Here is a 12,666-nt window from a genome sequence, read left to right on the forward strand (position 1 = left end):
CCCCCCAAGTACACACAATAGACACAACACACACAACATACACACACCCTGCATACACACAACATACACAATACATATAACATGAACAACACATGCACTCACATACACCACACACCATGCCACACGAACTAAACACACACACACATCACACACCACACAAATCATAAGCATAAAGTAAAAGTGAACACCTAATTCCTTGATCCAAAGTTAAGTTCTGTTATGGACAAATTACATTTGTTTGGAATAGAACTTAATTTATTCCCGTCTCTGTCATAAGGTACTTGTGTGCATCTGTCATGTCTCCCCCTCCCCTCCTCTCTGCTGGGCCGTGCCTCCCGCAGTCTGTGACAAGAGGAGAAACCAGCAGAGTGATTCTTCTTCCTGTCAACCCTTCCCCCCCTCAGCCCAGACCTGCCTCACCCACTACCCCACCTGCCGCCGCCATTGGCTTGCTTCTTCTGAGGTCCCCTTCTAGAAATACTAAGATTCCAGATTCTGCCCCTCTCCTGACTCAACCAGTTACTATTTGGCTTCCATTTTCCCACTTCTAAAAATGCTCTGATCACTCACCTGATATTGTCCCCTCCCCTAGTCTTTTTGTTTTTGTGTTTATTCTTATACCTTTGCATTAAAATGACTTTGTTGCCATTCTGTTGGAGTTTAGGAGGGTCGGGGATTGTTAATTACCTACGGGGACTCCTCCTACTTAAAGCCTCTAAAATAAGTTCTAAATGTGGAAATGACAAAGGGGTCTGGGTAACAGTAATGATTAAACCTATTCCCTCTCATCTGCATAAAGTTTTGCTTTTAATCCAACCTCTAAGTTTTTCCCAATAAACGCACACAAAAGCATTGACTTGCATATCTACCCCCACCCCCATGCACAGCAGAGCTTCTGAGACCAACCAAGGAGAACCACATTTCAAATAAAATGATCTCAGACTCTTGGCAGTAGGAGTGCCCAGCATGATATACAGTCTGTTTAGGCAGAAATAATAATAACTTTCCACACAGATATAAATTGACTCTAAGCATGCGTGACTTTGCATTTTAATCCTGTCACTATCAGGTGGAACCAACTTTTATTAAACCAACTTAAGCAATGGAAAGAAAAGTCAGTTATTTAAAAATGAGCTGGAGTCCCTACTCATCCAAACAAATAAGAAGAAGAAAATCATAGACTTAAATTTCTGATAGCATCTGGTTTTGCTGCTCTTTCGGACACCATGCAGGTGAATCTTTAAAGCAGTATTTCCTGCAGATGAATCTTTAAAGCGGTATTTTCTGCCATATGCCAGGCTTTCCAACGGTGAAGCGACTGTCGGCTTTCCAAAGCTGCTGATGCTACCACTCTTACTCAGATATTTTACGCCTTCCTCCCTTACCCACTACCCTCCACTCCCTCTGCAAACACATACCCCATTCAGCAATACCAGAAAGAAGGAGCTGATGAGCCCACAACATTGGTTTTAGGGGTGCTGCTGATAGGAAATGTAAAGGCCTTTAAAAAAAAAAAGGCAGAATTGGTGTGAGAAGGGGTATTGAAGAGAGTTTCCAGGAAGTTGGAGGGAAAAAAAAAACAACACTTCAGTTTTGTTTTTGTTTTTGTTTTTGTTTTTAAAGATGATGGACTTAGGGGCACCTGGGTGGCTCAGTCAGTTAAGCGTCTGCCTTCAGCTTAGGTCATGATCGCAGGGATCCCATGATCCCATGGGATCGAGTCCCAGGTCTGCTCAATGGAGAGTCTGCTTCTCCCTCCCTCTCTCCCCCTGCCATTCCCCCTCTCCCCCTGTCCTTCCCCCTGCTTGTGCTCTCTCTCTCTCTCAAATAAATAAATAAAACCTTAAAAAAAAAAAAAGATGGTGGACTTAAATAATGACTCTGGGCTTCTCCAACTCTAGCCCCGTCATGGACTCTGTGAGCAGAGTGACTTCTGAGGTCAGGAGCCTTGTCTTTCTTGTCATTGCTTCGTCTGCAGAGTCCAGGGTGCATTTTTGTTGGGTGAATAAATAGAACCAGTAAAGGGAAAATAGCTCAGTAATAAGCCTGTATATGTACTCTGAAATATTATGTAGCATTAAAAAATGATTTAAATCTATGTGCACTGACAGGCAAAAACTCTAAGACATATGGCTAAAGTAAAAAGTTAAAGAAAAAAATATATTTGATAAATATAAGAAAAATCCTAGAGGCTTGTGCACCAGATATAATAGATTTTATCTCTGGAAACAGAAAGGCCAAGGAGACCATGTTTCATCCATATTATTTAAATATTTCCAACAAGAGTGCATTCACAAATTACTTGGGTAGATAAAAAATAAAGCAAATGTTTCCAGTTGCCAACTGATGTTTTTATGTTTTATGTACTTGTGGTAAGTTTTCATATTTTTGTTCATCTTTTTAATTTCCTGTTTGCTTTTCATATTTTTTACTTTACCTTTTTAAAATTAATTTTTCGTAATTCCCATTTGTCCTTGGTAACATATTTTTACTGTAACAAGTAACATGCCTGATTTTTTTGATTTGATCTCATGTAATAAACATACACTTATTAACAAAAATCGAACTATACTATTTTGAATCTGCATACTTTTTAATTACATATTGGATCTTTCCACGTAAGTATCATAGTTCTATGTCAGTATTCGTAATGACTTTGTCTTATTCCTTTGCACAGATATATTAAAATCCTACAATGTCCTATTTTTAGATACTTATATTGTAGCCCAATTTTTTCTTTTTTAAAGATTTTATTTATTTATCTGACACAGAGAGACACAGCGATAGAGGGAACACAAGCAGGGGGAGTGGGGGAGGGAGAAGCAGGCTTCCTGCTGAGCAGGGAGTCCGATGTGGGGCTCGATCCCAGGACCCTGGGATCATGACCTGAGCCAAAGGCAGACGCTTAACAACTGAGCCACCCAGGTGCCCCTGTAGTCCAATTTTTAATATAACAATTTTAGGAAATACAAGTTTAGATTTGATTAGTTTATGTTTTTTTTATAAAAAGCTATAGTAGTGCCGGTTACTATCCAGAAAAGTTGCACCAATTTAAATTTGTAGTGTATAGGAATTCACGTTCCCCTTTCAATACAAGGGATCACTTTAGCATTTTAAAAAAATCTTTGCTATACAGTAAGAGAGAAATAGAATCATGTTGTTTTAATGTATCATTCTTTATAAGTAAAAAAATGTTAATATTTGTCTTTAATTCTTTAGTGAAGTAACTGTTCATGGGTATTTGTTTTACCTACCGGGTTTTCATTTTTCTTATCGGTTTATAAGCTCTCTTTATATACTAAGGTTATTAGGTCTTTGCAACATATATCAAAATCTTTTTTACTAGGTCATATAACTTTAAACATTGTCTCTAAGTTCTTATTTATTAAAATTAAGTATAATGTCCCCTTATTGTTTTTTCCTTAGGATCATGGTTTAAACAATCACCCAAAATATACATGTAAGAAAATATAAATTCTCAAAGCACTAGCAGAGTTTTGATTTTTACCTTTAAATATCTAAAATATAAATAAAAAAATACACCAGGGTGCACAAAACATAAAAACATAAATTTAAAACATAATTTAAAGACTTTAATTCTCCTGGAATCACTTACTTACCTAATTTATATGCATACAGGTAGGAAATGAAATTTATTTTTCCCTATATGGTTAATTAATTATCCTGATACCAATAAATAAATATCATTGACCTATCTAGTGTTTTCTAATACCATTTTCATTATATGCTAATTTTTTGCATAAACTTGAGTTCATTTCTGAATGTTCATTCCTTCCTTCCTTCCTTTATTCATTCAACCAGTTTTTATTAAGGAAATATTATGTTCTAGGCACTGTGCTAGGCAGAAGGGATACAGCAGCACTGAATAAAATGGATGAGATCCTTCCCTTTTCTGACTGCTGTTCAACAAGTAGTCAGAGGCAATGAACAAATTGGGAAAAGCAGGAAGAAGAAAACAATGCCAAGTAATACAGTAGAGTAACATTGTGGACAGGAGGACAGCTATTTTAGCAAAAGGCGTCACAAGCCTCTGTGAAGAATGATTACTGAGCAGACACCTGAAAGAAGCAAAAGGAACATGAAAAACGCAAGGGAGTCCCCCATGGAGTACAGAAAAAAAAAAAAAACCGTGACAGCCTCGGGGTAGAGGAACCGCAAGCGCAAAGACACTGGGGCAGGATCAGGTTTGGTATTTGGGGGAGGGGAGGGAGCGCAAAAAGGCTAAAGCAGCTAGACGGAAATCAGTGAGCAGAAGTTCAGGGATTTCAATGTGGGTCTTCGCAGGCCATGGGGTGAAGATTCGGTAGCTAGGGAGTATGGTTGGATGTCCATTGATGAAAAGAGCACCCTCGGGGAGCACTGCGTGGAGGACAGGCATGGGGAAACAGGAGCAGGGCTGGGGAGACCAGTGAGGGAGCGCCTGAGGTCATCCAAGAGGGGCAGAGGCCGCAGCTCTGAGGACGGCTGGGAGCGATCACACGCAAACGTAGCTACGTTCAAGCTTGCGGGACTCGGTGATTTGCTGGACATAAGAGAAGGGAATTTGGATGTGGTAACTGAGGTGCTAAAAACTTGGTGACGCGCTAAGTTCCAGGTAGGAATATCCAGAGCTTTGTCTTAAATAAGCTAAGTCTGAATGAAATTCTTTCTCCCTGTCAAGTGGTGGCATTAAGCAGGTGGTAGGACCTCCCTCAGGAGGAAAGTTCTGGCTGGAAATAGAAGTTTGGGAGGGTCATTAGCATTCCCGAGTCTGCAGGGATCAAGGGTCTCCTGGACGGAAAGTGTAAATGGGGGTGGAGGAAAGGAGAATGCAGAGGAACAGCCAGTGCGGGAGGCCAGGTGGCGGCTTCCCAAAGCCCAGAGAGGAAAGCGCTCTAAGAAGGAGGGGAGGTCTGCTCCTCCAGAGCTGTTGAGGCGTAAGATGAGCACTGCAAGAGGATCTCTGGGTTTTGTCACTGCAGTGGAGGAGGAGGGCTCCCAGCGGAGGAGAATAGGGGTGAAGACACAGACATCGGGAAAAAAGAAATGCAGCTGGAGAAGTGTGCGGAGACGTGCGTACAGTCAGGGAGCTTTGTTTTGTTTTGTTTTGCTTTTTTAATAGGCGCTAATTCATCCTGTTTGTACCTTCAGGAACTGACTCAGGAGAAAGAAGAAGCTAACCAGGCGGGTGAGAGGGGTAAGGGCAGGAACAAGAGGGGATGGGATCTGGACCCAACAGGGGGTTGAGCTGTGTTCAGGGCAAGGATGTTTCTTCAATTTCTGTTCCATCCCATCCATCTGTGGCTCGGACATTGGCCGAGACCCACTTAGCTCTATAACTCTGTGGAACATTTCAATGTCTGATAAAGCAGGAGACACCTTGCCAACATTATTTTTAGTCCTCATTTTAAAAATTAACACATACATTTCCAGCTGACCTGTTTTTTCTTTTATTTTTATTTGTACCAAGTTCATTTCACTTGAAGTGATCATATGGTTAAAAATTCCAAAGTTACAAGAGGCATAGAAATGAAAAAACTCTCCCTTTTGACAGTGTCTCCCAAATATGCATTTTTTCCCCACAGGGAGGCCCACAATGTCACCATCTCTTGAATATTATATTAGAAATATTTTATGCATATACAAACACACTTATATTTCTTCTTTCTTTTTCCCTTTTTATATAATCAGTGACACAGAGCTTTGCCTGTTGCAGACTCTACTGCTCAAATATAAATATTGACAAATATATAATGACTGACAAAATCAGGTTATGGATGAAAAAGAGGGAGGGGGAAGATTCAAACGTCACCAATGCTGTCGAAAAAAATGAAGGAGCAAAAGTATGGGTAATATCATACTTACACAAGGGGCGCCTGGGTGGCTCAGTGGGTTATGCATCAGACTCTTGGTTTCGGCTGGGGTCATGATCTCAGGGTTGTGATATCGAGTCCCACGTGGAGCCCCACCTTGGGCTTCATGCTTAGTGGGGAGTCTGCTTGAAGATTCTCTCCCTCTGCTCCTCCCCCCAATCTCTCACTCAAATAATAAATAAATCTTCCAAAAAATATTATATTTCTGCAAGTAGCCAATAAAATGAGACTACACACCTTAAATATAAAGACTCTATACAAAAAGCAAAGAAAACAAACCATATAGAGAAAAACTTTTTTAAAAAAATGCCCAGAAACTGAAATACAACATAAAATAATAGGATAGAGCTAATACCAAATGTATGTGTTAATCATTAAATGATTAGAGGATTAAATCACTTATTAAAAGAGAAAGATCTTCAGGTTTTACCACAAAGCAGAATCCAACTGTACACTGTGCACGAGAGACACACCCCATAAGTGTGACTCAGTTCAGTGAACGAGATGAGCAAAGTCCAGCAAAGCATATACAAATAAAAAGGACACTGTGTTCCTCAGAGGAAAATCAGACAGAGCAGGATTCTGCCCACAAACCATTAGAAATGACGTGAAGGGCACTTTATGATGAACGAAATAACTAGCAGCAACATTCACAAGGAAATGGTAGGAGACGGAAGAGGAAAGAAACGCAACCCACCGGCAGGGAGAGATTTTCATTCACCTGTAAGCATACGTCAGATTCATGGGACAATAGGCATCTATAATCAAGACAGAGTAATATCAGCAAACTGGGGGAAAATAGTTTCAGTCATGTCTGGGACAGAGGACTGAGCTTCCTGATATGAAAGAGTTCCTAGAAATTGAGGGAAAAAACAAAAACTTAAATAAAAAAGAGAGAAAAAAAAAAAAAAACCCAACCATGCAAAGGATATAGACAGCTCACAGCAATACCAATGTGAATAACCCTTACACATATGAGGGACTGCCCAACCTCAGCCATGAGAAGAAAATTGGTCCTAAGAATTACACTGAGATGCAGAGTTTCTCACCAAACAGGAGCCAGATTCCCAACTTTTACAATATACTGTGTGGGAAAGCAATTCTCTCACAGAGCTGGTGGGGTGATCACCATGCTCCGGGAGGAGGCGGCCACCTTGGCAAATCCGAAGGGATTTCTGTGGTGTCCATGAAGTATGATCAGGAAGCCCCCACGGCTCACGGGTACAGCAAGAACTGCCTTGACAGAAAGAAAACCAGGAAGGATGTGCTGTTAGTGTGACAAGAGTCAGCAAATAAAAATACAGGTCATCCCGTTAAATCTGAATTTCAGATAAACAATGCATTATTTTGGTATAGGTATGTCCCCTGCAATAAGGAGGTCCCCTGCAGTATTTATGACATACTCTCGGTACCCCCTGGTTAGAGGTTTGTGGCAAGATACTTGGCATAGGACTTTGGTTAGTCAGGTTAGGCGCAACCTCCTGCCCCTGACCGCTTTCTAGGTTGATAAGCACACCAACTGTGCTTCAGGTGCTCGTAACCTTAGGTCTCTGGCTGAGTGGAGGCCTCCACGGTAAGGGGTGGCCCTGCGCAGATCTACCCCTCAGGAAGTACCGAGGCTGGGCTTGCTGTGAGCATAGAGAGCCAGCGAGGCCAAGAAGCGGCCTCCAGCACTTGCAACGCACGGCCCCCATGTCTGCTACTAATCACCATAGGAAGAAGTAGAGTCCAAGGCCTGAGATCAGACGCATTTCTGCTTCATTCTGCCTTGGACGGCTTTAAGTGGCAGGAACGTCACTGCAAAATTCAAACAAGAACCTCTAAGGTTTTGACTTGTGAGATGACAAGGAAGGACCATAAAATCACAGCTCTGTGCAGGAGCTCTGGGGCGGGCCTCCTGTGGCCCCTCCTTTTGCAATTAAGGATTGAGGAACGTGAGTGCCAGGCAGGGGCAGTGTCTTGCTCAGCTCAAACGGAAACCGTTGAATGTCCTCAGCTCAGTGCATCCCCATTGTCATTGCATGCCACGTGAAATGTTTCTTATTCGTAAAGGGTGCCTGTGGGCTGATTTGTACACACGCCTGCACATTCCTCAGACTCATCAAGAGGCAGAGGCTAGACTCCTCACCTTACATCTGGGCCGACCTTAGTGACTCCCTTGTAGCCAATAACATGTAGCAGAAATGAGCGACACAGCTTCACAGGTGAGCAACACAGGCGAGAATAGGCTGGCTTGCTCGCCTTGAAGCACTGAGCTACCACAAGACTGCCATGTTGTGAGGAAGCCCAGGCCACAGGAGGAGGCCACCTGTAGGTGAGACAGCTGACCACCTCCAGGCAACCACCAGCATCAACGTTTTCTTCCTACTGCTAAAAACTTTTAGACAGGAAGTGAAGAACAAAAGTCATTCCTGGTCTACTTTATCTTCACTTGAGGCCAAACAAAAGCCAAAATACTTTTTCTGCTTTGGGAAGATAATGAAATAAAACCTGTTTTTGAAATTTAACTTTCGGCAGCACAGAGTCTTTGGGGAACAAATATAAGGCAATCCCAGGAGATTGTTCTTTTTTAAAGGTCAGGAGATTTTCAGACGATAAACACTTGATCAGCAATCCAGTTCGCAAGCAATACCCAGGCAATTAATCACAGGTAGACAAGATCTTTCCCGTGGAGAAAATTTAGCTGTTTTTGGAAAATACAGCTTTGCTTCAAAAAGTATTTGAAAAGGGGGCGCCTGGGTGGCTCAGATGGTTAAGCGTCTGCCTTTGGTTCAGGTCATGATCCCAGGGCCCTGGGATCGAGTCCTGCATCAGGCTTCCTGCTAGGCGGGGAGCCTGCTTCTCCCTCTGCCTCTCTCTCTCTCTCTCTCTCACTCTGACTCTCATGAATAAATAAATAAAACATTAAAAAAAAAGTATTTGAAAAGAAAAGCAAACCAGGGGCTTCTCCACTCTAAAGCCCAATATGGCCGATTTACTTTCATAATGTAAACATGCTTACTTTTTCCTGATTCTCATGAGCAAAATAAACAGCAAAGTGGGGCGAGGCCTTGAGTGGGTCTAAAGTGTTCTGAGCAGCCCCTGAACCTGCCTGATGACAATCCATCCAGAAACACGGAAAAGCAAAGTATTGTATTAAGTGTTTCTACTAGTTTCCTAGGGCTACTCTGGCAAATTACCTCAAACTTGGAAGCTTAAGATAACAGAATTTTATTTTCTCAAGTTTTGGAGGCTAGAATCCTCAATGGAGGTATAAGCAGAGCCACATTCTCTCTTTAGTCTCGAGGGGAGAAGGCTTCCCTGCTTTTCCAGCTTCTGGTGGTGTCCGGCCAGCTGTCCTCTGTGTCCCTTGACACGTGACAGCCTTACTTCACTCTCTGCCTCTGTCTTCAGACGGCATTCTTCTCTGTGCATGTGTCCGCATCTCCTTTCCGTTTCTTATTAGGACACCCATCAGATTGCGTTTAGGGCCCCTACCCAGGATGACCCCATCTTCACTTGATTGTATCTGTAAAGATCCTATTTCCAAATAAGCTCACATTCGTGGGTCCTGCAGGTCAGGACCTGAACACACATTTTTTGGGAAACACAGTTCAACTCATAAGAGTGTCCTAAAACAGAGATCTAACTAGAGGGCTGTGGTTGTGGGGATGGCAGGATAATTCACTGGGAGGCATCTCGTGGCTACTTCTTTTGTAGTCTGAAGAACTTGGATTCAAATACTGACTAGCTGTGAAGCTGTGTAAAAGCTATGTCTCCCCTCAGTCTCAGATGAGCTACATATAAGTGGGGATTAATTGAAACAAGTGTGGTCCCAGACCAGCAGCCTGGGCATCACCTCATGAGAAATGCTAAAGTCAGGTCCCGGCCCAGACCAAATTGAGCTGGAGTTTACATTTAAAACAAACCTCTAGATGACTCAGAAGCACAGTGAAGTTTGAGGAGTACTTAGCACAGTCCTTGGGACATAATTTGCCCATAAATACTATCCCATCCCAAAAACCATATGAAGGCACTTCAAAAAAACAGTTGAGTTAAAAAACAGAGGAGCATAAGGGAAGGGGGGGAAATAAAACAAGATGAAATGAGAGAGGGAGACAAGCCATAAGAGACTCTTAATCGTGGGAAACAAACAGGGTTGCTGGAGGGGCTGGGGGTGGGGGAATGGGGTCACTGGGTGATGGACATTAAGGAGGGCATGTGATATAATGAGCACTGGTGTTATATAAGACTGATGAATCACTGAACTCTACCTCTGAAACTAATAATATACTATATGTTAATTAATTGAATTTAAATTAAAAAATAATAAAAAATATTTTAAAAAACAGTTAACATTTAATTTAATAACTATGGATGAAAATTAAAAAAGAGAGAGAGGATGAGGGTAGGCCATTTTTAAACTACCCAAAAAGAAATTGGTTGACGAGCAATAGGCTGGTAGTGAGATACTAAATTTTAGGACTCTTTGAATATTTAAAAAAAGAAAAATATTTTTTAATTTATGAAAATATTGCTCATACTAAGTGGGAAAAAGAAATCCAGAGAGGGGAGAGGGTTCAGATACATTTTTAAGACTGTGTTATCTGAGGGGCACCTAGGTAGCTCAGCTGGTTAAGCGTCTGCCTTCAGCTCAGGTCATGATCCTGGAGTCCAGAACCCACGTTGGGCTTCCTGCTCAGTGGGGAGTCTGCTCCTCCCTCTCCCTCTGCTCCTCCCCTCACTTATGTGCTCTCTCTCTCTAATAAATAAATATATATATATTTAAAAGACTGTGTTATCTGGAAGAAACTGAATTTGGAGATTACTGGTGTGTAATTCTTGTGAGAATTTTAAAAATTATTTAAATGTATAAACAAAAAAACTCCAAAGCTTGGAAGCACATTTCTCTCCCTCAGAAGAACAAAGAAGCTGGACAAACTGAAAATCAATGGTTTTTCTTACATTTACCAAAGAAACGAGGTCACAGGATAAACCAGCACCCTGACAACTGGAGAGACAAGTGAATACAGAGACCACAGACCAGCTGACCTGAAGCAGAAGCTGCTGGAGCCAGAATAGGTAGGAACATGTATGTGCTTCAGAAATTGCTGGAAGCTGAGGATGAACTAACCTGAGAGTTAAGAGCTCCTGGAGGCCCAGTTGAAGCAGGGATCCCCCACATTTTCACAGAGTTCTACTTCCAGCACCCCCAGTGGGTTCTCACGGTGAAGGACAGGAGAAAAACCCTTCATGTCTGGCTGTGGGTGGGGCCGGGGAGTAGCCATTCTGAAATACGTCACAATAAACACCTACCCAGCAAGAGAAAAGACTTCCCTGGAGCCTCCTTAGGGTAAGGAATGTTAGCCAATTCCAGCCAGCCACTTCTAGCCTTCCCATCTCACCACAGGGGAAAGAAAATTAGCTGAGAAACTCTTATGAAGGTCACAGACAGGGGTACAGACTCACTGAAACACTGAGACCCAATTATAGGATTAGAGAATGGTTACCCTGCCCACCCTCCTTACCACCAAGTCAATAGGCTCAAGGGCCTGTATAATAACAGGGGGTCAGAGCTAAAAGAACTACAAGGCCCAAACTCTATCTAAGGAGGAGTTCTTTAGATAGGGAAACCCAAAGACAATGGAGAGACAAAAACCAGGACACTAGAGGAAACTGAAGTCTCTGATACCTACAGCCACTATAAACACAGCTTGACTCCTAGCCAGATAAAAATAAACTTCACACCAAAGTCCTATCTACTCAATTCTTATTACCCAATACATCATGTCTAGTTTTTAACAAAAAGTTCTTGCCAAAAGGCAAGAAAAACCCCAAAATCTGAAGAGATAAAGCAAGCATCAGAACTAGACTCAGATACGGCACAGATTTTGGAATGATCAGATTGAGGATTTAAAATAATCATAAATAAAGATGCTAAGCACACTAATAAAAAGAGTAGATAACATGCAAGAACAGACGGGTAATGTAAGCAGAGAGATGGAGACTCAAACTCAAAGGTAATCATAGAAATCAAAACAACTCTAACAAATGAAAAATACTTTTAATAGGCTTATTAGTAGACTGGGCACAGCTGAAGAAAGCATCAGTGAGCTTGAAGACATGTCAATAGAAACTTACTACTGAAATGCAAAGAGAAAAAAGAATGAAAAAAAAATTGAACAAAATATCCAAGAACTGTGGGTGCAAATACAAAAGGTATAACATAAGCTAATGGGAATTCCAGAAAGAGAAGTGAGAGAAAGAAGCAGAAGAAATATTTGAAATAATATAGGCTGACAATTTTCCAATATTATTGACAGAAATAAACCATGGACTCTAGAAGCTCAAAAAAAAAAAAAAAACCACAACACAAAAAACAAAAAACTCAAACCAAAACAAAACAAAAAACAAAAAAACCCAAGTATGATAAATACCAAAAAATCTACACCTAGGCCTATTGTACTCAAACTGCAGAAAGCCAAAGCCAAAGCCAAAATGTTGGAAGAAGCCACTTGGAAAAAAAGACATCCCACATATAGAGAAATAAGGACAAGCATTACATCAAATTTCTCATCAGATTCCATGTAAGCAAGAGAGTGGAAAGAAATACCTAGATTTTTAAAAGGAACAAAACAAAACAAAACAAAAACACCAACTCAGAATTTTGTACCCAGCAAAAATATTCTTCAAAGGTAAAGGAGAAATACTTCTTCTCAGACAAAACCTGAAGGCATTTGTCATCATTAGACCTGCACTACAAGCAATGTGGAAGTTTCTTCAAAGAGAAGGAAATGGATAAAGGAGTCAGAAA

The 12,666-nt window shown here is 41.3% G+C and overlaps 1 long non-coding RNA gene across 1 annotated transcript in view; it reads right to left on the reverse strand.

Moving 5' to 3' along the window:
- Positions 1 to 11,099, reverse strand: part of LOC141373037 (uncharacterized) — a 20,073-nt gene extending 8,974 nt beyond the window's left edge. The window contains exons 1-2 of the long non-coding RNA XR_012378666.1: positions 10,987 to 11,099; positions 6,923 to 7,110 (exon numbers count right to left, since the gene is read on the reverse strand). This is a non-coding gene — a long non-coding RNA (uncharacterized lncRNA). The remainder of the gene's footprint in view (positions 1 to 6,922; positions 7,111 to 10,986) is intronic.
- Between the last annotated feature and the right edge of the window lie 1,567 nt (positions 11,100 to 12,666).

Source organism: Callorhinus ursinus, unplaced genomic scaffold, assembly GCF_003265705.2.
Source record: "Callorhinus ursinus isolate GAN/ISIS: 27379988/994484 unplaced genomic scaffold, GSC_fseal_2.0 scaffold7, whole genome shotgun sequence".
Classification (NCBI taxonomy): domain Eukaryota; kingdom Metazoa; phylum Chordata; class Mammalia; order Carnivora; family Otariidae; genus Callorhinus; species Callorhinus ursinus.